Source organism: Dermacentor silvarum, chromosome 7 (assembly GCF_013339745.2).
Source record: "Dermacentor silvarum isolate Dsil-2018 chromosome 7, BIME_Dsil_1.4, whole genome shotgun sequence".
In the NCBI taxonomy this organism is placed as follows: domain Eukaryota; kingdom Metazoa; phylum Arthropoda; class Arachnida; order Ixodida; family Ixodidae; genus Dermacentor; species Dermacentor silvarum.
In genome coordinates this window covers 593,359-617,988 of record NC_051160.1, presented here as the reverse complement: position 1 = coordinate 617,988, position 24,630 = coordinate 593,359, and the positions used below count along the sequence as shown (strand labels likewise).

The following is a 24,630-nucleotide window of genomic DNA, read 5'->3' as shown; positions in this document are numbered from 1 at the left end:
TGATATCGGTTGAGTTCACAGTCCTCCCAGGTCAGCGGGATATATTCTGCTTTGTTCGTAAAACGCATTCAGAAAGCTCCAGATCACTTGCTTGCGTATTTTACTGCAACTATCATAATTAGTCCCCTGTCTGAAGTTTACTTACATAATGCCCATACTGCGCTCTTTATTTTCGCCAAATATAAACAATGTGTCTTGTTTAGTTCACTGAGGACATCGCTGAAACTAACTAGGAACGTTTTATGATGCATAAAAATAGTGGGGAAAAAAAGATGGCTCAGTAATTATTTGCAACGCTTGTAACTAGACCATGAATGTAAAAATTTTGTCGCACATAGCACTTACTTTAACCCGCTCCCCTTTCGACGAAATATAATTTTGTTGTAACCAACAGCTATGTCGGGACATTGGGAAGCACAGCTGAAAGCGGTCATATTATATGCTCTAACGCTTGAATAAGATTTTTTTTATGAAGACTGTTTGACCCAACCCCATTTAACTCGCACAGAGAGTTTTCATAGCCTACCACCAATTTTCACTAAATTTGGTCTTGGTGGCGTTTACAGTTCTGTCAGAGCAGTGGGCTCAATTCTGCCCCACTTGTTAGATAGGCTCTAGAGGCTATTGCTACAAGCACTCTAGAGTGCTTGCATACGTAATTCATTGCAACAGCCCCAATTACCCATCTATTGTGAACTTTACCTCCAGATCAAACGTTACCTGGTCTTCAAAGTCACAAAACTGAAAGAAGCTATCTCCTTTAGTTCAATGAGGACACCATGCGAACCCGGTATATCACGCATGAAAATGTTAAAGGCAAAAAATGAGGGTTCAATAAATATTCGTAACGCTTCTAAATAAGCCCGGAATGTTAAAACTCCGCAAGACATTGTAGTTAAAATGCTGCCTATTCCATAAAAGTATAAAATATCTGAAATGCAGAATCCTCTTGGGGACATTGTGAAACCTAGCATTGTGAAGCCTAACAACAGCGTGATATTTCCTAATACTTGCGTATAGACAGTTTTTTAAAGCTGTACTTGATCAACATGCATTTACCATTGCACATAAACTTGGCGTATTATTCCCCCTATATTCACACAATTTTACCTCATTTGTAGTTGTAATTATGACAGTGCAGCAGTCTATTCTATCGGAAAAGGCGAATTTACCCCCCCCCCCCCCCCCCACTCATCATAGACATTGCCAATATATTGCCCTAATTTTCCCCAGCTTTAAACAAGATGGCATGGTTAGCTCACTGAGGACAACGGAGAAACACACTAGAGTGTACTAGACAATGGTCGAGTGGGCCGAACGGCGCTCTGCCGCTGAGGCGCCGCGTGTGGAAAAATAGTGCGAGGGCGCTGCGAGCGATCTGGATTGGGGCAGAGACGCGCTCCGCGGCATATTCAACGTACTTTCGCTGCGGGCGCCGAGGCCGATTGCGCATAGTACGCTCTTAAAGTACCGCTTTATTTCAACTGCAACTTTATGTTTGCACCATTTTGCCAAACATATATATTTGAGGCATAGATTTTACAACGCGACGTCTTCGGTTTTGCTGTCGTTGTCAAGCGCGTCGTCTGCTAGCGAGCGCGCGTTCGCTACGCGGACGCTGGCGGACGCCCAGTTTTTCTCGCAGAACCTCTGTGCAGTACATTTTTATTGCGATAGCAATTATATGGACACTCGAAAGCATATTTCTGCCGTCGGCGTTGCCGTTGCCGTGAGGTTCCGTTGACGTCAATGGAGATGAAATCGTCGCCGCGCGCCGCCGAACGCTGTATGTGCGAGTGAAAGGGCGCGAGGGACGCGCTCTTTCAAGGGGAGTGGTAGTTTTAGCCAGGTGAACTGCTGTTTTTACCACTGTCCTCTAAAGGTAACTGGTATCTCCGCACCATGAAGGCTACGTAAGAAAATTTTATTATTATTGCGATAGCAATTATATGGACACTCAAAAGCAGATTTCTGCCGTCGCCGTCGCCGTCGCCGTGAGGTTCCGTATGACGTCATTTGGAGAAGAAATCGTCGCCGCGCGCCGAACGCTGTATGTGCGAGTGAAAGGGCGCGAGGGGCGCGTCTTTCACGGGGAGTGAACGCACGGCGAACAAACGCGCGTTCTGCGCCGTGCTCGCTTAAGGGCTGCAGAAGTAGGCGTCTCTTTTCTCCTTTACAATCACCATATATGTAGAGCAAACGCGCCTTCTTCCGACGCGCGAGAGGCCATGGGGGAGGGGGAGGGGAGGGGGGGGGGGAGGGAAGGGAGGCGACGTTTAGCTGCGGCACGAAGTGCCTATTTATACCAGAGGCTCCGGCAACAGTCACCAACGCCGCACGCATTTTGAGCGAACGCGGGCAAAACGCCGATGGCGTCGACAACAGTTCTGCGTGTTGCCGATGCTGCTGCATGTCCAAGTTTATACAGCTGATAAAGTTAATATCATTACTCCGTATAGCTCTCTACAAGTTTGCTATCGCAATTGATGCTTCGCCTTTCAGGTGAAACTGCGACTTTTTGATATCGTGTCATTTTGCACGCGCTTCATGTTGGTGGATATTTATCAGGGACAATGATCGAATAAAACAATCTTAGAGTGAAATGAACCAGGTTTATTAACTGTGTGGCGCGAAGAATGACCAATGTATTTCTAGGTAATGAAATCAAAGGGTACATAGACATATATATTTACGATATATATATGTAAGGGAAAAAATAACAGGTATTCTAAATGCAATAATTGAAAAAGTGAGAACTCCCGACCGGAATAAGCGCACGTGTTTGCAGTAACAAACACACTTATTAGTGAATACTGGAAATAAAACTCTCATTCGCAGAAATAATATTCATAGCAGGCAAAACCATGTTATATATAATGTGTATGTGTGTGCGTGGACCCGCCGGGGTGGCTCAGTCAGCTAAGGCGTTGCGCTGCTGAGCACGAAGTCGCGGGAGTCGCATTTCGATGGAGGCGAAATGCAAAAACGCCCGTGTGCTTGCGTTGTAGTGCACGTTAAAGAACCCCATGCAGGTGGTCAAAATTAATCCGGAGCTCTCCACTACGGCCTGCCTCATAATCAGAACTGGTTTTGGCACGTAAAACCCCAGAAAGAAGAAAGATGTGTGTGTGTGAGTGCGTGCGTGCGTGCGTGCGTGCAAGTGTTATCGATACACTGTACGACGCCGAATAGTCATTTCCGTTCGAATGTAACGCATAACAGCACTATTGAAATCTCAAAGGTGAGTGACTGCATGCAAGTGAGGACTGTTATTCCGAATGATTTTTGCTGCCGGAGAGTCGTGGCTGTTGCGCAGAGGCGCAGTTCCTGAGAGAATTAACGGACGGGTGTTAATAAGTCCTGCTCAACAAGTTCCTAGCTCTCATTCAATATAAACGCCCCTTTTTGGGGCAGCCTGTAAATCTGCTAACTTGATTCAGACAAGAATTTTTGACAGCCTCACCATGTTTGCAACTCATTAAAACTGAGTGCCCCAGTGTGGTACCACACTTATGTTCTTCAACGAACGTAACAGATCTGCACATATCTCTACGTGTATGTGGGACATGCCGTTCCTTCAATTGTTTCATTATGGTCGTTATGATAGTGCACCGGATAACTGAACGCAGCCGTTTATAATATACAAGCTGCAGAGCATGAGCGGTCATACATTTGGGAATGGCATTACATTTACGCATGAAATATAGGATAAGGATAACATCTTTTGCTCGGAAATCCGACTCGAGAATAATTGATGTTGTTTACATCCCCAGAAATAAGCCGAAGAACGCAGCCACCTGTTTTTTCCTTTTTATTGCGATAGCAATTATATGGACACTTCAACCGGATTTCTGCCGTCGGCGTCGTCGTCGCCGTCGCCGTGAGGTTCCGTATAGATAAAATCTTCGCCGCGCGCCGTATGCCCCAGAGGCAGCGTGCGGGGACGCGCGCTATCACGGAGAGCGAACGCACTCAATCTCCCACGCGCAAGCAAGGAAGCGGAAAGCCAGCGCCGGAGGGAGCAGGGGGGGCACTTCTCTGCCAACAACCGCGCTCGTCGCTCGTCCGCACAGTCTCTTATCTCTCCCACGCGCAAGCAAGGAAGCGGGAAGCCAGCGCCGGAAAAAGCGGGGCGGGGGGGGGGGGGGGGGGGGGTGGCGCACTTCTACGCTGCCAACAACCGCGCTCGTCGTTCGTTCGACCGCACCGTCTCTTATCTCCACACGGCTCTGACCTTTATGCGCATTCGCCGCTCAGTTTCCGTTGAAGCGATAGACCGCACGTACCTTCGCCCGCTGCCAGCGTTTTGACAGTCGTTGGCTGCAGTCATTCAGTGTGATCTATTCATGTTTGTTTGTGCGCGCTCACACCACGCTTGTTCATTCAGTTAGTAATAGTCGGGCCACATTTTCCAACGCACGCTACACATGCAATGCTGCCCAGATCGGCAGTGCAGCACTACAGGTGTGTCCCTTCGCACGCGCTGCCCACGGGAAGCGCTTCTCATCAACACCACGGTTTCACACGCGCCTTCTCGTGGTCATCGAGTCTCTCTTCATGTCGGTCTACTTACGCCGCAGCACACCTGCTTACTTAATCCAGCTCATGTTTACTACAATTCAAATTGCTACCAAAGCCGCTCACCTTACTTCGTATGACGTTGCTGTGTTGCTATCGCATTCATCGCTTCGCCCTTAGGGCGAAACTGTGACATTTTTTTAATATAAGCAAATTCTTGAGTTTTACGTGGCAAAACCACGATATGATTATGAGGCACCCGGTTTAGTTTTTGCCACCTGGGGTTCTTTAACGCGCACCTAAATAGAAGTACACGAGCCTTTTTCCATTTTGTTCCACCCGCATTCCGCGACCTGGATTGAACCCGCGAGCTCCAGTTTAGCAGCGCAACGCCATATCCACGATATAGGCACTAATTAGGCTACCGCGCAGCTTTCCTTTCTTTTCTTTTTTGAAGTATCGACATGGAAAAAAAATTGCACGTATGGCTAACTAAAACCGTTTTCGGCGCTCGAGGTCCGACTGCAATAAATGACCCAGTACCAATTACTCCGCATTCTGTTACGCGAGAAAGGCGGAAACTTGAATGGAATGTTGCACTGCAGTTTACTCTTTTTTTTTTAATCCATACCAATGCTTCCCGTAAATCTAAGTACAAGGCGCCGGATGGGGCAGATATGCTTTACAATTGTTTGAAGCGGCAAGCAGTAAGGTTACGTATGTTGCTTCGTCTGCGTTTCGCAAGACCTACTGATAGAAAACTATATGCGCAACAATACACACGAGAGATACATGCTGCTTGAAGAACGAGACAAATATTTTTTCTCCAAAGGGAACCGTACGAGAACATAGTAGAATGAAAGCCGACACTGCGGCCGCAATGCACGTGCAATCACCGAGCGGCATTAGAAACTAATAAAAATAAATAAAGAAGAGAAAGGAAAGGAATTTATTCTTAAGGCATAAATACATGTCATATGCAATTATGAACCCCATTTGATCGGTCTGAACGCAAATACCAGTGTGCGAAGTAGTACGAATGACCCTGCCGAGCAGTATCGCCAGCAGTTTCCAACGGCGCGACCTTGATGCGGCCCAATCCACTTCGACCGCAGCGCCGCCCCAGTATTTTTCCACGTCGGGCGCCTCACTGCAAAGATGCGCCGCCCCAGCCGCTCGTCCCACTCGACCATATTCTAGTACACTCTAAAACAAACTACGCCCCTCGTATGATGCACAAAAAAACGTGAAAAATCGAGGGTTTAGTAATTATCTGGAACACTTGCATTTAAAGCAAGAAAGGGAAAGTTTCGCTACTCATTGCGCTCAGAATTCTATTTTCACGGAATTTCAAGTCCGTATCTTGTGCAGTTGTTTGAGAAGTCTGAGAAACTATTAGACTAGCGGCACTATGACACCCTGAAACACTTCAACGAGTAACTTTCTACAAAGGCTGTAATGAACCTAAATAGAATGAGCATATATCGCTTGTCACTCAGAACAATGCTTCGTACTTCGAATAAATATTGTTACGGGGAGAATATATGAATGGATATATTTAGAGGGTAAGGCGCACAACGCTGCAGCAATCGTTCAGGGGAGCGCGTGCACACCAGAAAAACCACCCGTCGTCGTCGTCATCGTCCAAGCACCGACCACAGGATCGCCGCTCGTGACATTACCCGCCGGCGGCAGAAGCACCGTCCCGGTGCAATTAGGGCCAGGGCTGAGAGTGGTACGGTTTTAGACGCGAGACATGGACTATGTCACTCGCGATTGTTGCAGAGGCCGACGTAGGATTTAGCGGAGCGATTTCATAGGTCACATTAGTGACTTTGCGTACGACGCGGTAAGGGCCAGCATAACGGGAGAGAAGTTTTTCGCATAGGCCAACGCGACGTGACGGGAACCACAGCAAGACGAGCGATCCTGGAGGGAAGTTCACCTCCCGGTGTCGGCGGTCATAGAGACATTTTTGTTTGACCTGTGAAGCCGACAAGCGATCGCGGGCAACCTGACGGGCGATGTCAGCACGGGCAAGAGCATCACGAGCATAGGCAGAGGATGTGTCTGCGTGAGCATGAAGTATGGTGTCCATAGGTAATGGTGGGTCGTAGCCAAACAGTAGATAAAAAGGTGAATAGCCAGCTGTGTCGTGACGAGAAGAGTTGTAGGCGAAGGTCACAAAAGGCAAGTTAATGTCCCAGTCTCGGTGGTCCTCAGACACGTACAATATAAACACCGTGCCGTTAAATGCCGTGTATAACGCATAAAAAATTGGGGAAAGAGAGTATTCCGTAACTGTTTTTCGAGCACATAAGCAACCTCCACGGTTCAAGTTTTCGGTACACGTCACCAAAAAGTGGCCATTTCTTCAAAACATCAAATATCTGCTGCTGTTGCTCCTGCCAGGAAACAAGTAATAGTGTAGCTCTAATGTACAAGCGGCCTGAAAATAAAATCGACAAAATTAGAAGTTGTGCTTCGAAAATTTCCTGCCATAAGGCACACCAAGGATTTCATGCCGCAAGGCACACCAATCGTTGGGCGTGAGTGAGTAAAGAACATTTATTGTGGCTATGTACAAAGAGAACGTTTGGGACGAGCCAGAAGGGCCCACCCCGTACAAATTCTAGGAGGGCTTCCTATTCCAGGACCCCTGCGGCTTTTGCGGCAGCCCGGTCTCGGCCTACCAGGGCACATTGGTCCTGTATGGTCGCGCGGCTGATTATAAATCTTTATCAGGACTTCTCCCCTCGGCCGCGGATTATATATGGCAAGCAGATTGTGTTTTCAAATACGGTTAACTGGTCCCAAAAAACTGGGCATGATGCGAGTAGCACAAGCGGAAATTTGTTACGGCTAGAACAGTCCAGCTCCAGGCCGTCACAATGTGAGCGTGTATGGCGAATCCATCTTTCTTCTTTCTTTCTTCGTAACGAGGACGACAGGGGATGCCCATGGACTGTGGGAAGGTCGTATCACCTCGCGGCGAAGCATGTCATCGACTTGTTCATTGATTACACGACGCTCTGCAGGAGATACACGATACGGTCGTTGCCGCAATGGCGGTTGCGAGCCAGTGTCGATGGAGTGCGTAACAGTGGATATATATATATATATATATCAGGCGCGTAGCCTTGGGGGGGGTGCTGATGGAGCTCCAGCCCCCCCCCCCCCCCCCTCCCCCGAAATTTTTTCGTGCCGGCATGCACCGCCGACCAAAGCTACCACCGACGCCGGGAATCATTCTGCATCTGTCTACAATGTCTTTTTCACGCTCGAATAACATTTCGGCACGAACATTGCGAACTCGGGCTGGATTTCGTGGCACCTCGGGTCACGTAACGCAAGGGGCCCAATCCGAGCACAAACTTTCAAGGGCTTTTCGATAGCGAGCGGGCGCGTTGCGGCATCTCGCAGCAGCCGCGGAATCTACGGAGCGCATAGATTTCAATTCCGAAATTTTATGGGTGTAAAGTTCTCATAAACTTTTGACGCGAAAGGTGCACTGACATTTCCAAAGGCGTGCTTTAAAAGATTTTCAATTATGGAACTTTATGGGGTTAATGCTATTATAAACTTGGACCAACATGCCTGCACTGGAGCTCTCGTGTCCAAGCCGTTCCAGAAATGAAAGCACGCGCTCGCAATCTTCCACACACACGAAAATACTAAATATTGCCGTGACTGTGAGCTAGCAGGTGATAATTTTCTCCAAACATTTTCAGGACGCGTGCCCAATGTGATCGATCAGCTGGACCAGGGCAGGCAAAGCAAAATATGAGAAAACAGGAGAAAGGAAATGGCCTATTATTGAGGAAATTCTTTTTGCGGGCTACAAGGTCTGGCTCTCCGTGGCCACAGGGACTGTGGCCCTATGGATTTAAGCATAGGCCCCTAAGAAAATACAGGTACTTTCAGAGAGCTTCTTCGCATGCGAGCTCATTGTGGAGATACATATCTGAAGAACCATTTGGAAAGTTGCCCCAGTAATGCCTCGTATTTAAGCCCAGATGCACAAAACAAAATTATAGAAATGTGTGGCGAAATTATCAAAGAAAGCCTAGTTGCAAAATCAGGCTGCTTCTCCATACTTCCTGACGAAACGACGGACATCGGTGGAATCGAACAGCCTACTGTTTGTGCAAGGTACCTAAACAAGGATGCCAACGACATCGAGGGAGTGATTTAGGTTTTAGCACCGAAATGGATGCCCTCTCTCATTGCGACTGCAGGGCCGCTATTTTGTAGCGATGCCTTTAAAGTAATAATGCCTTTTCGCGCTTATCGCGCTTTGTCAGTGGTCAGAGCTAAAGCCCCTATATATAAAAAGTAGCGCCATCCACTTCCCTCCTCCTCCGTTCCACTGTCGCGCTCGGCGCGACCAGCGCGATCGAGGCGCGATATCGGCAGTGGCGCCGCCTGCGTCGGGCCTGCCGTGGCAGACGACAGCTAACGCGCTACCAGAGGAAATCCGAGGAAAACTTCGATCGCGCCCTGCGGAGAAGTTTTTGAGGCGCGATTTTGCTTCGTCACTTAGTAACTGGCCTTAATTATGCCGTTTTGGAAGTAGCAACGCGACGATGCGAGATGGCGCAAATATCGAGTGTGCAGCAAGCGTTTGGCCACGCCGGATGGTAAACAAAAAATGCCTTTTGCCCTCGCCTTGTCGGTTGCGGGAACTGAAGGCGCAGCAGCATATCATCACAACGAAGTTCTTGTCGGTTGCGGGAACTGAAGGCGCATCAGCATATCATCACAACGAAGTTCTTACCCTAACCTAACCTAACCTAACCTAACCTAACCTAACCTAACCTAACACCTAACCTAACCTAACCTAACCTAACCTAACCTAACCTAACCTAACCTAACCTAACCTAACCTTTGATCCGTTTGTGCGTACAGCACTTTCGTCGCACAGGCCCGACAATGGCAGTCGGAGCGCGCTGGAAAGAAAAAAATATATAAAAGCGCAACGCGTGCTTCCACGTGACACGGATTGGCCTATGGGGGATGATGATGATAAGTGGTTCTTGAGGGAAAGGGAAAGGTTGGCGCTATCTTCTGCAGCCCTTGAGTATAGTGCCTAGAAAGTATATTCTAGGCACTATACCTTGAGGGAGCACGGCTCAGCGCCAAATGTCGCCGCGATGATAAGTGGTTCTTGAGGGAAAGGGAAAGGTTGGCGCTATCTTCTGCAGCCCTTGAGTATAGTGCCTAGAAAGTATATTCTAGGCACTATACCTTGAGGGAGCACGGCTCAGCGCCAAATGTCGCCGCGATGATAAGTGGTTCTTGAGGGAAAGGGAAAGGTTGGCGCTATCTTCTGCAGCCCTTGAGGGAGCACGGCTCAGCGCCAAACCTATGGGGGAGCGGAGGAGGCTGGGGCGACAGGAGGCGGCAAGGAGGAAACGCCAGGGTGAGCGCGGTGGCGGCAAGATCTAAGAATGGCGCTACTTTTTATATAAAGGGGCTTTAGTCAGAGCGACGGTCCGCTCACGATATCAACGTTGATAACGCGAGCGGACCGTCGCTCTGACCACTGACAAAGCGCGATAAGCGCGAAAAGGCATTATTACTTTAAAGGCATCGCTACAAAATACCGGCCCAGGTTCTATGTAAATGTGTACAAACTGTTCCAGATTTTAGTCACCCTTCCAGTGACCACTGCCAGCGCAGAGAGAATATTTTTTAACAAGAGTTTACTAAAACCTACTTGCGCTCTACAATGTCTGTGGAACGCATGGTTAGACTGGTGCTTATATACACCCACAGAGACGTCGGCATCAACGTGTCCGAAGTCATTGACCGCTTCGCTCAACTTCCCCGCCGAGAGAAGTTTGTCCTTTAGATAGCGAAGCAGCAAAAATCAATGCAAGTAAAAAGCTCTGTTCCTTGAGGTCCATAAGCTCGTAATTATGAAAACGTATGACTGTTCGTTAGCTTTTAAAACCACAGAAATTTCAGCCGTTCATTCTAGCACTTAGCATCATGATCAAAAGTATCATGCCAATACGAAAATTACGAGGACATCAATAACCAATTTTGACAGACCTTGCTCATTGAAAGCCCGGCACACGCGGCGTTTGCCAAAAACACACTCGGATATTGGGTAGTAACTTGCCGCATCATCTGTGGCTTTCGTTTGTCATTTTCTTTCCTTTTTAGCTACCTGCTTTTATTTCTTTTTTGAAACGAAGCAAAACCCTCCTTTTATTTTGGGTGCAGAATAATTGTTGCCGCTGTGCAGACAGGTAAATTACACATTTTCGTGCTGATGTCTGCATTATTCCTCTATTATTCTACCTATATGGTGCTGTCGCGACCGCTGCATGGCCCGAGTACATATCACGATTTCTGCCATCATAGTTTTGTTCTTGCCTAGATCATCTGTCTTTCTGTGTGCAAAGTTTACTATCTCTGACTCCGCAACGTGTTTATTTGTCTTGTTTGACGCATAATATACAGTGACATTTGCTTAAATACGCAGATTTATTGGAGACTTAGACGTATATTTAAATATCTTGTTGCGAGGTGTTGTGTATACAAGCAGTGAACTTTGTTTCCAGCGACTCTTTTTTGCCCTTTAGCGAGTTGTATCTTCGCATTTCTAATGTATATTTTGCAGAAGTCCTACTTTTATGTGACTGCCACAGATATGAAGATGAGAGGATTGCCCTTCGGACGGCTTTGGGGCACTTAGACGACAGACCTTTTACGGAGGAAAAGATCTTGGGCGCGTGGCCTCGTGCGTCTGCTATGTGCAGGGCTACAAAGGCGCTGCTGTGTTTTTTGAAGTGCACAAGCCTGTATGAACGCCTGTGACGAAACTCGGCGATGAACGCTTAACTGTAAATGTGCAACGTGTGAACTGTGAACTTCTCCCTTCCTTCTCTTTCAATCCCTTCTCCCCCTTCCCCAGTGCAGGGTAGCCTACCGGGCTCAGCATAGTTAACCTGCACGGGCTCGGGCTTACCCAAAAGCCCGGGGTCGGGCCGGGCCGGGTAGAGCAGTTTTTTCACGGGCTCGGGCCGGGTTCGGGCACGGCGTGTGCTTTTTGACCCGGGCCCGGGCCGGGCTCGGGCTTTCTGGTGGTGTGCATGTAACGTGTAGCGAGTTATTCTCGGGCGTCTCAACTCTGAAAAACATGTATTTTTCGGTCTCGGGCCGGGTTCGGGCCAGTTTCGAGCCGGGCTCGGGCCGGGCTCGGGCCTAAGGTAAAGGGGTGGCGGGCCGGGCCGGGCGGGTAACGTAGATTATTTCCGGGCCCGGGCCGCGCCCGGGTCTCGCCATAAAAGTTTTGATCGGGCTCGGACGGGCCGCCCAACGTAAAAACGGGCCCGGGCCGGGCTAGGGCTGAAAAAATCTGCCCGTGCATTGCTCTACCCTGCCTTTCCCTTATGACTTCTCTCTCTTTCTCCTAGTTTTTATTTGTACTCACTGTTGCGAGTATAATCTCGGTGTAAATACAGTACACGACCGGTAACAGCTGCTCCTGCGCAATCTATTGCAATGACGGACAGCGTCATTGAGGTTTTTTCTTGGGCGTTGCATATGTGCAAAAATGTAAACAAGGTTCTTGAATGACGAAGATTCATCAAAATATTGTCCTCAACTTATTCATTTCATGGCCTTTGCGTTCTTCATATCAGCTGTAAACACTGCTTTGCTGGTTTCGAACTGATATGGTTCTAATATCCGTGTGATATTTTCTTTCCTCATTAAATAGACAAAAAAACGCGGCCGCATTGATATCAGTTATTTCTACCAGAATTTTTGGGACATACGAATATATTCGTTTATGAAAAAATACATATTTTACTTGATAGTGCGTAGCGTTCAATAATTTGTTTGCAGCATCTAATATACAATGGCATTGGCAATGCAGTTATTATTGATGTATTTGATCCCTCGACAAATGCTATAAGGAGGAGGCCGCGCTGCAACCTGAGCCCCCCCCCTGAACAAAATTTCTGGCTACGCCACTGGTAGTCATGGGCGACTTCAATGCAAAAATAGGAAAAAAGCAGGTTGGTGAGCAAGCAATTGCCAACTACGGCATCGATTTTAGGAATGCAAGAGGAGATATGTTAGTAGAATTCGCGGAAAGGAATACGCTCCGAATAATGAATACCTTCTTCAGGAAGCGCAGCAAAAGGAAGTGGACCTGGAAAATCCCTAATGGAGAAACAAGGAATGAAATAGATTTCATACTCTCTGCCAATCCAAGCATAGTGCAGGATGTAGAAGTGTTAGGTAAGGTAAAGTGCAGTGACCATAGGCTAGTGAGGTCTAGGATTTCTCTCAATTTGAAGAGAAAAAGAGTGAAATTAGTCAAGAGGAAACAGGTCAACCTTAGGCAGTAAGGGTAAAAGCAGACCAATTCAGGCTGGTGCTCGCAAACAAATATGCAGCTTTAGAAAAGGAAGAAAAAGGCAGCATAGAGGTAATGAATGAAACCGTAACTAGGTTAATCTCAGAAGCAGCAAGTGAAGTGGGAGGTAAGGCACCAAGGCAACCAGTAGGTAAGCTCTCCCAAGAAACAAAGGACCTAATAAAGAAACGACAAAACATGAAAATTTCCACCTCAAGCGATCAGATAGAATTCGCTGAACTGTCAAAACTGATCAACAAGAAGAAAGTAAGGGATATTCGAAATTGTAACGTGGGAAAGATTGAGGAAGCCGTAAAATCTGGACGCAGCATTAAATCAGTAATAAAAAAGCTTGGCATAGAACAAGGCAAGATGTATGCACTGAAAGATAAGCATGGTGATATCATCAGCAATTTCGATGACATAGTAAAAGCAGCGGAAGAATTCTATACTAACCTGTACAGTGCCCAAAACAGCCAAGCTACTTTCATTCGAAATAGTGATGGACCGGATACAGAGGCTCCTTCTATAACTAGCGATGAAGTTAGAAGGGCCTTGAAAGACATGACCAGGGGAAAAGCTGCTGGAGAAGATGGAACAACGGTAGATTTAATCAAAGATGGAGGAGACATCATGCTCGAAAAGCTTGCGGTCCTTTATACGCAATGCCTCACAACTTCAAGTGTACCAGAGAGCTGGAAGAACGCCAACATTATACTAATCCATAAGAAGGGAGACGTTAAAGAATTGAAGAATTATAGACCCATTAGCTTGCTTTCAGTATTGTATAAAATATTCACCAAGATAATTTCCAATAGAATCAGGGCAACACTTGACATCAGCCAACCAAGACAACAAGCTGGCTTCAGGAAGGGATATTCTACGATGGATCATATCCATGTCATCAATCAGGTAATCGAGAAATCTGCGGAGTACAATCAACCCTTTAATTAATTGTGCCTTAATTCATTCGCCTTCATTAAGAGCAATGGTCGTGGGTTCGACTCTCACCAAAAGTCGTGGGTTCGAGTGCCTTAACTCAATCTTAATTAACTGTGCCTGAATTAATCTCGCCTTCATTAACACCAAAGGTCAAGGGTTCGATTCCCACAAATGGTCGTGATTTGACTCCTACCGAAGGTCGAGGGTTCATAGCCTTTTTTGTACCTTTCGTGTCGGGAACGCGTTATCGCTCAGGCTTTCTACTAATGAGACATATAAGGCCTTAATAAAAATGGGTTGGAGAGCATGCGGCAGGCATTACCAAATCCTGACTGGACTTACTACTGTCTTTGAAAAGAAATTAGTGTGAAATAATTGCATTCTACCGGTGCTAACATATCCGGCTGAAACTGGGAGGTTAACAGAGAAGCTCGAGAACAAGTTAAGGAACGCGAAAAAAGCGATGGAACGAAAAAAAGTCGCAGTTTCGCCCGAAAGGCCAAGCATCAATTGCTATAGCAAATTAGTAGAGAGCTATTCGGAGTAGGGATAGTAGTTTTATCGGCTGCATAAACTTGAACACATCCGCTTACTAACTGAATTAACAAGCGTGGTGTCAGCGCGCACAAGCAAACATGAATAGATCACACTGAATGACCACAGACAACGACTGTCAAAACGCTGGCAGCAATCGCAGCCGCCGCAGCGGGAAAGGTTCGTGCGGTCTATCGCTTCAAGGGAAACTGAGCGGCGGATGCACAGCGCATACAAAGGTCAGAGCCATGTGGAGATAAGAGACCGTGCGGGCGACGGCCAAAGCCGGGCAAAGTACGAACGGAGTTGTTGGCAGAGTAGAAGCTGCGCCCCCCCCCCCCCCTCCCTCCCGCGCTGCCTTCCCGCTTCCTTGCTTTCGCGTGGGAGATTGAGTGGCAATTCCCCTTGCAAGATACGCCTTTGGTGCCGGAGCACAGCGTCGCCCCGCCTCCCTCCTTCCCATACCCCCACTGCCTTTCGCGCGACGGACGCGTTTGCTTTCGGCCGTGCGTTCGCTCTCCGTGATAGCGCGCGCGTCCCCGGCGCGCGGCGACGATTTTATCGCCCTTGGAATCTATATGGAACCTCACGGCGACGCCGACGGCAGAAATCCGGTTGAAGTGTCCATATAATTGCTATCGCAATAAAATGTTAGGCGTAACGTTAGGAAAGAGGAAAATAGCGGTGTGGATTAGTGGGCGAACGGCGACTGCCGATATTCTAGTTGACAATTAAGAGACGGAAGATGGAGCTGGCCAGACCATCTAGGGCGTAGGGCAGGTAACTGTTGGACCTTTGGAGTTGCAGAATGGAGGCCAAGGGAAGGGAAGCGCATTCGAGGACGGCAGAAAATTAGGTGAGGTGATTAGATTAGGACATTTGCAGGCGCAAATTTGAATCAGCTAGCGCAAGACAGGAGTAATTGTAGTTCGCCGGGAGAGGCCTTCGTCCTGCAGTTGACATAAAATAGGCTGCTGGTGATGATGATAAAGTTAAATAGTGGTTGACGCGCAGTCAAAAAGCTTGCACATGCAGGCTGCCAACTCTTAATTCGCGTAGCTAGTGACGGCAAAGCTTACGTAAAGTATACGCCTTGGTGCAGATGCACCATGCCGAAAGGAGATTCAAAACACGTATTGAACGTCCCTCAACAATCAATTTACGAGGTCCTATGACGTAAAGTCGTGAAGCTTGTGAGAATTGTGAAGGTTTACATTTTCCCGCGCTCTTCGCGACACTTAAGCGAGGACAACAAATGCCTTCCTCCTCTCTTCCCGTGCGGGGAGCCAGAGGGCTTTCCCTGTGGTGGCGCAACTTTCCTGCAAAGGAGTCGCAAACGTAGACCGTGGCGCGGCCGCGGAGCCCCGCGCCCATTAAACTTTCTTTCTTTCTTTCTTTCTTTCTTTCTTTCTTTCTTTCTTTCTTTCTTTCTTTCTTTCTTTCTTTCTTTCTTTCTTTCTTTCTTTCTTTCTTTCTTTCTTTCTTTCTTTCTTTCTTTGGGCTTATTAAAGGCAAATTCGGTACAAAATTGCCTTGGCAGACACGGCTAAAGGCTGAGGAAATGCCTGACTTGGCCGTGCCACCCTGGTAGCAAAGCAGCGAGATGATACAGTGGGAGAAATAAAAAAAAAACACGTAATAAATACATGCTTATGCTGTACAGATCAAAACAGAAAACCAAGTCGATCGTATATACAAGTAATCGGTGTCCGCATGAGAGAAATCGCAGTACTAAACAAAATTGTGAAAGGCACTATTAGCACTATTACACAGCTATAAGGTACAACATGTCTAAGTGTTAAGGTACGTCAAGTGTTTTAGACATCGTGAGAACGTTCGTATTCTTCAGCTAGTAGTTCTCTTGTTATTCTTTTAAATGCTTTAGATGAAGTTCCACACTCCAGTAAATGTAGTATGGTTGGGCATTGATTCAGCATGTCTGGTATTTGATAAGTTAATCGGTGGTCTCCGTAGTTGGTGCGTGATCGAGGTTTGTATATTAAGCTCTGGCGTAGTTCATACGGGGTTTGCTTCATATGATGTGTATCCAATAAAGGTGATGAATCTAACCGATACTGACGTAGTATCTCCAAAGATAGCTTGTGTCTGTATAACTGCTTGATAGGCAATATTTTATAACTTTTGAAATATGGTCGTGTGCTTTGGCGGAGTGAAATGTTTGAAATTGCCAGTATTGCACGCTTTTGAAGAATTAGGAGGGAATTAAGGTTTGTGTCAGTCGTTGTTAGCCACACCAAGGAACAGTATGTTAGGAGGGAATGAACTAGAGCATAGTAGATTTGAAGCTTAACATTCGATGGAACGTAATACTTTAGTCTATTTAAAATGCCGATTATCCTGGAAAGATCTTTTTTTATCGTGTCAATTTGGAGGGACCAAGAGAGATGTTCGTGGAAATGCACTCCTAAGAATTTTATTGTTGTCGATTGCTTAATCTCGCTACCTTGGAAGTAGATGGGTCTGTACGGAATGTTTGTTACTCCTTTAGGTTTGAAAAGCAGGTACTTTGTTTTAGCTATGTTTAACTGAAGTTTGTTTGCATTTAACCATATATTTAACTTGTTCATCCACACGTTAGCTTCTTTATACATTTCGCATACGTTTGGACCTGAGAAAAATACGTATGTGTCATCAGCATGCAATATTATTTTCTTATATCCCTCAATATTTACTATATCATTAATGAACAGCAAGAACAGGACAGGTCCAAGGATGGATCCTTGGGGGACACCATACTTAATGAATTCAACTTGAGACGTACTGTATATTATTTACTGCAGTGTATTGCTTTCTGAATGCTAGATAACTTTGTATAAGTTGCAAAGAGGTACCGCGAATACCATAGAAGGGAATTTTCCGCAAAAGCCGGTCGTGCTGTATGCAGTCAAATGCCTTACTGAAATCCAGAAATATCCCAAGTGTTTATATTTTATTTTCAATGTTGTCGAGAATGTATTCTTTGATGCTAAGTAAAGCGGTCTCTGTAGACTTGTTTTTGCAGAATCCATACTGCTCTTTTGTGATAACACTGTTTCTCGTTAAAAAACCTGTAATCCTCTTATTTATAATGTGTTCAGCAATTTTTGCAAATACAGAAAGGACAGATATCGGTCTGTAGTTGCTGAGTTCGTCAAACGACCCACCTTTAAAGATCGCAGACACTCTAGCAAGTTTCATTTGATCGGGAAAAACGCCTGAAGTTGGTACTAAATTATAAATGTGCATCAGAGGTACAGCGACAATGTGACTTATAGCTTTTAATGGCTTCGGCTTGACGTCATCAGGGCCACATGCACAGTTATCCTTTAATGACAAAATTAAATATTCCACTTCTTTCTGTTCAGTAGGAAACAGGAAAACACTGGACGGACAGTCTGTGGCTATATAGTTATCACAAGGTGTTTGTATGTTGCCATTTGTAAACACTCCTACAGTTAGAAAGTGTTTATTGAAAGTATCGGCGATTTCTGCATCCCTCATGCCCGGCTTTGAAACTTGACTCTTCTTGTGACTGCCTTTTTGTTAATTAGCTCGTTAATTGTGTCCCACAAAAGGCGTGGATCTGCTGAATGAGCAGCAAATTTGCTAATATAGTATTCTGACTTAGCTATTTTCAGGTCTTTATTCAGTTTATTACGAAATTTTTTGTAATTACGTAAATCATTTCCATCTCTGGAGGGCAAAAATACTTGAAAAAGGCGATTTCTTAATTTAATTCTGCTGTAAAGTTCAGCTGTTATGTACGGCTTCCGGCATTTTGTGTGTTTTTTGAGGGATTAAGAGGGAAACACTTTTCATAGATGGATGTAAAGTAGTCTAAGAATAGTTTGTAGGACTTATTGGGATCGGTTTCTTCGGTAATAGTGCTCCAATTAACACCAGTGACAAGGTTCTTGAAAATGTCTATATTATAATGCTCTGAGTAACTCCTAAATAATACTTCATCATTATTTTGGATTACGCCTGTGTTAAGTTCGACGACCTTTACTTAGATATTTTATTTGTATACAGGGAGACTAACTAGGGGGGTATTACAGAAACATTTCCATATGTGTGTAGGTATGCATGAAAACTAACTAGGAGGACGTTACAGAAACGTTTCCATATGTGTGTAGGCCCGGGGAGTGCCGCGCGCTATCGGCTAGCAAGATAGGCCGTTTAGAGCGGGGTGGCGGGCGCCGCTGAGCCGATGGTCATGGACCACATGTGCAGGATGTTTTGAACCGTCAACCACGGCAAACGGGTGCCGACAAACGCGTCACTTGCCGATCGTCACTGTTGTCGCCCCCCCCACCCACGGTGTCGGGGGAGCTGGACAAAGGATAAAAGGGCACGCGCCGGCAGCGCTTCTTGTGAGGCTAATGGGCAGATGGGAGTCGCGTTGCTCAGGCGGTCTTCGTCGCGTAGAGCAGGCCGCCGCCTGTGTTCAAGCAATTACACGGCGCATCCTCTAGTTTGCAGCTTGCTCGAGTGCATGGGCCGGGTAACAAACGGATTCAAAATGGAAGGAAAATTCGTTTCCTGGCTTTTGTTGGTGTACTTTGTTGTTGCTGTTTGTTGTTACTGGTTTATTTATTTTGATTTGCTCGTGTTTGCTTTGAAGTTAAGCTACAATGTAAGGATTGGCCAGAGGAAAACGGGAAAGAGCGAAATGAACCAATAGGAGTGACAGAAAGAAAACTGTTGGGCTGATTTGAGATAACCATTGGTTCGTGACAGTTGTGTGCTTGTAAAACTGCTTGTGATTGTTAGAGTTGTCCGGCCTACGCTGCCGAGGGGCGGAGGAATGAAATTTTTGTGTGAACCGAATTGCTTAAAAGGGGGAATTCGGCCATGTTTTGGGAGAGAGCGATGGGATAGCGATGAGAGAGCTGGAGTCGATGACTCCGCGAGCTGTTGGCGAAATGTACATATGTAAATAAACGTGTACATACGGAGGAGTTGTTGCGAGCCTTGTATGCAACGTGTAGCCTGACAACGAACCAAAGATTGAGGGCTAGGAGCCCGGATCAACAAGGGTGCCATCAGGAGCGACGGACGAGCAACGGCCTGAGCTCGAACAGCGGCACCCCCACCACCACGGAGGGAAACGTAACTGCCTGGTAGGAAGCAATATATTGGGAAATGGTCACTAACGTCGGACATAATGGCGCCTGCTTTCACATCATCAGGATCGAAGCTTGTGATACATAGATCTAATGTTATAACCACATAAAGCCAGCAGACAACGAAGGCAAGGAAAGCATCGGGGAAATTAAGTGTAGTTGAAATTGGAATGTAGAAAATAATGAAGAAAAGGGAAATGAAAGTGGACGAAAAATAACTTGTCGCCGGCGGGAGCCGAACCCGCAACCTCCGCATTACGCGTGCGTTACACTACCAATTGTGCTACGGCGACGGCCATCAATTCGTCCACTAACTTGGGTATTTATGTTTACTAGATGTAGCCCTAGGAGTGTTAGCCAGCGCCACTCAGAACCATGGTGGGCGGATGTGGAACATCCTATTTAGCCCGATGGCGTCACGTAGCATGCGAGGCATTACGTAGCATTACGTAGCATTTACGTAGCATTAGGTAGCATGCGAGGGTTTATTAGCCACGTGCGTGCTCTCCCAAGATCACGTGTTTCGTGACGCCATCGGGCTAAAAAAGATGTTCCACATCCGCCCACCATGGTTCTGAGTGGCGCTGGCTAACACTCCTAGGGCTACATCTAGTAAACATAAATACCCAAGTTAGTGGACGAATTGATGGCCGTCGCCGTAGCACAATTGGTAGTGCAACGCACGCGTAATGCGGAGGTTGCGGGTTCGGCTCCCGCCGGCGACAAGTTATCTTTTCGTCCACTTTCATTTCCCTTTTCTTCATTATTTTCTACATTCCAATTTCAATACACTTAATTTCCCCGATGCTTTCCTTGCCTTCGTTGTCTGCTGGCTTTATGTGGTTATGATTAATAAAATCGAGCCCCTCGGTTCCCATTCTTCTTTCATAGATCTAACGTTGTTTCAGATGTAGCGGTTATTCTTGTTGGTGTGTTTATTACATTTGTACAGCCGTATGTTTCGATTAATTCATTTAGGCGTACATAGCAGGGGTTATCTAGTGAGACACTGATATTGAAATCACCAACTAAGACAATTTGCAAGCGAGATTCAAGAGATTTTTCCAGCAGTTTCTCAGTGAAATTCAGAAAACTTTCTCTTGATCCAGAAGGAGGGCGATAAATAACAGAAAATAACATATCGAAACACTCTATCGTTACACACACATAGCTATCATCTACGATCTTAAATTCTGGAATTACTATATGGCAGGTTTGTGCGGATATACATACAGACGCCACCACCACGCTTTCCTAATCGGCATGCAGAGACGCAGTCGTAATCTTAAAGCATGATACTATCATCTGATGAGAACCATGTTTCACTAAAGCAAACTAAATCAAACAGATAATTGAATTCGGATAATAAAATATTAATTTCATCAAATTTGTTCCGTATGCTTCTAGCATTTAAATGAAAAACAAAGTCTAGAGCCATTTCTTAAAACAGGGATATGGCGTAGGAATTCGGTAATGGAGTACGACATCAAGGTCAAGGTCACCAGTGACGTACATGCATGATGTCATCCGCCTTCGTGTCAAACGTGACACGCTTCCTCAAATGACCGTCGCCCTTTCTCCACTTGCTCGCCTCACTAACACTTCACTGTGTGTGTGCCATACGAATGCAAAACCTGATTTTATCGCCCATTCCTTGGCCATTGAAAGCAGCTCGCGTGCCTGTCGAGTCATGTTCTCGCATATGTATGCACTGCTGCTTTCGCTTCTGAGCAGTCGCCTCTTTGAGAGCCACTTGTCTCTTAATTCCTGGTTAGCAAATCGCACAACAACACCGTGCGCCCTGCCTGGTTTAGCGGGTAGCCGATGGACGTTTTCAAGCTCATTTCGGGACACAGGAGGAAGCGACATTTGTTTCACAATTTCGTTCACTTTTGTCATGAGATCCTCATTTTCAGTTTCTGGAATCCCGTGGATTTCTAGATCCAAACTGAGCAAAGAACAACGCAGTGCTGTCACAGTCGATGCGCAGGGGAGACAGCGAGCCACGACGAACGAAGGAGCCTACGTAAATGTCTCGTTGTATTCTTTGTTCACCGCACGACACCGGAAAGCGTCTCGATCTTAACCAGCCTGCTTCCAAGCGAATCCTCTATCCTCTGGCGCAATAAAGGGTGTTGTGCTTGTTATGCCACATTGCGTTGTTGAGTTTCTGCTAGTCCTGGTACCGCCGAAAGCCAACCGCACTAGGCCAGCAATAGGGAGTCGGCTGTCGAGCCTAAGCCCTACGCACGGAGGTGGCTGGAAAGAACCCCCGTATATCAGCTTGTACTTATAGCCGTGGACAACCATCACTGCCTCTGGCGACAAAATGTTTGAAAATCATTGGTTTGGGTAGAGGTTTGCGATGGCCGAGGCCTAAAGATCAGAAGCACGGACCTCACCTTCGTCGCATTTACGTACGGTACAAGAAGAACTCGCCATTCGAGAGCACAGCGAGAAAGTAAAACGCAATACGTAGACATGTTCTCTTCTAGGAATATGATGTGAATTCTGGTCACATCTAGGAAAAAAAACAGCAATATATGGGGAAAAAATATGAGCGATGTTAGAAAATACAAAATAAGAAACGAAGCAAACAAGGTTAACATCGTCACTGGTGCACGGTCCAGTTATGAGGCCACATGTTCGCGATCTTCCGCGCAACGTCATGCCAGAAAGGGCCGCTAAACAGCGACTTTAGGTGACTCTTCACAGCAGGCTTCGCGTTGGTGCAGCGATCGAGCTCCATCGGATTCATGTGCCCTCCACGCACGCACTCGAAGGAAATACCAAAGTGTAACGTGCTGCGAAGCACATCGTTGCACTCGCCAACGTGGCTATCGGCGCTCTCGTTGCCACGGCAACCGCCCGTACAGTAGGCGAGGAAGAACAGTTGCTCCTCGCTCATGGAATCCAGCAAGCCCGGAAGCCTCAACTTGTTCCGTTCCGGGCCTGCATGGCCCAGGACTCGCAGCAGGGCCTCCAGAGCACGACCTTCGCTGCCGCGGGTCGTGTGGTTGCAGTCGCTGCCTGCCAGGGTCGACGTCAAAGGAAACCGTGGCTTTAGATGGACGCCGGCGTGGATAAGTTCTTTTACGACGGCGAACCCCAGGCCGGCATAGTTGAAGCTGCGTGGCACTTCAGGCGAGAACCAGGGCTGAACTAGCATGGAGGCCGGCACCGTCACCTTGTTGTTACCGATGTCGACGGCGACGTGAGACGCCAGCAGGTCTTGCTCGGTGGTCACCGGCACGAGGGCGTCGAGCGAGTCCAGCTCCCGCTCTCGCGATGTCCACAGGAAGCGGAGGTAGGAGTCGAAGAACGCGCCGCCCTCTTCATCTTGACGCATCTGCGGCCACGAATCATCAGCCGCCACGACATCTCCCGCACGAGGACTGGGGGACGGTGTGGACAAGAGTGAGGCCGTGTCCTGCAACAGGTGTCTCGGATCGACCACGTGCATGGTCACGTTGGTCGCGCCCAAGTTCCGGATGATCCTGGTGAGAAAGGACGCGGCAGAAAGGACCGTCTCGGTGCTGACCTCCTGCGCTAAGACGATTGCCAAAGGTGCGAGTCCGGCGACATCGTAAACGACGCGGAAGCAACGATCTTCGGTGAGGCGCGCGCTCTCGTCCGGAACCGCCAGGCGGTAGTCAGCCAAGGGTCCCAACTGTCGGACGACCTCCCAAAAAACGTACTGTGTGATGGCCGACGCCGTCAGGTCGGCGAAGACGCGCTTGAGGAACGTCGCCATGGAAGCGCCCTTAACGGCAACACGGTCCCAGAAGCGGCCAAGGTGCCCCTTCCACTCGGGCCGCTCCATGATGGTACCGGGCTCGACATAGTTTAACGGCATGAGCGTCTTTTCGTCCGGCTTGACCCCAGCAAAGAGACGCAGCACCGCGTCCTCAGTCTCCCAAATCGACGCGGCCATGAAGGTGATCCTCATGCGTGTTGGGAAGCCCAGAAGCGCGAACGTGTTCTCAAGGTAATCGCTGTAGGTATGTTTCTTGACGAGCGCCTGACGCTGCGACGACCAGATGTCCAGGGCACGCCTGCGCCGCACCAGGAGCTGGTTACCTTCGGCGGCCACATCGAACAGTGTCTTGACGTTGTAGCGCACGTCAAGGTTCAGCGCTGAATCCAGGGGTTCCGTGTCTAGGTCGTCGGCCTTGGCGTAGTTGAGGCGGCACTTCTGCAGAAAGCGCACCAGACGTCGGACGCCCTTCTTTCGTCCGCCGACCACGGCTATGCAACCCTGGTAGAGGGACGAGGACGCCTGCAGCGGAGTCTGGATCTTGTCTTCGAGGGCCCAGTTGGCCATGATTGTGTGCACCCTGGACAGGACGTCATTCTGAAGGTCTCCGGCAGAATTGGGCGCCGAAAGCAACGTCGATGACGTAGAGTTCGCTGTTGCGCCTATAATTCCCCCACACGCGAAGCGGTAGAAGTCATCGCAGGGGTTCACGGCCGCGTCAATAGAGGCCGCTAGTCGGTCGGCCAGCTGCAAGCAGCCGGGTGTCACGCAAACGCGCGTCGGAGACAGCCACTTGGATACGTCCACACCGAAGTAGAAGGCTGCGCACGAGCCGCTCACGGCGACCATGAGGAAGCACGTGACATAAGTGGTGTTCCAGGCGCACGACGGACGGATCACGGTTGGCGGCACTTCGGCGGGGCTGCCCTGCGTAGGGTAGGAGTAGACGCGTGTTCCCACAGGTGGCACACACATTGAGGGAATCGTAGTTGTATGCTACCCTTAAGAACAGTCACGTAGCACGGAGCCGGCGCCCAAAAGCAACGCCGACAATACAGCGAGCTTTCTGCGCAGCAAGGACCCCTTGCACCTTTTACAGTGAAGCTGTTAACGGGAGTTCAGCAACGTTTCCTTTTTTGTTTCTTTTCCAGTGGCACAAGCACTGAGCGACACTTTTTGTTTGTTTGCACCAACCTCCGGTTATGGACCGACTTCCAGTTGGTCACAGAGGTGGGACGAAATGAAAAATACATCATTAAAAAATTAAAGCAGGTAGATATCGATGGTTCTACTTATGGTTGATGCTAGATATGACATCAGAGCACAGGTTAATACAGCCAAGAGCTAATCAAGTGTCAATAATAATTAGGAACAAT

General features: G+C 47.6%; 1 protein-coding gene across 1 annotated transcript in view; it reads right to left on the bottom strand.

Moving 5' to 3' along the window:
* LOC119457436 (uncharacterized) overlaps positions 1 to 24,630 on the bottom strand; it is a 742,184-nt gene that overhangs the window by 274,478 nt on the left and 443,076 nt on the right. The window lies entirely within an intron of this gene.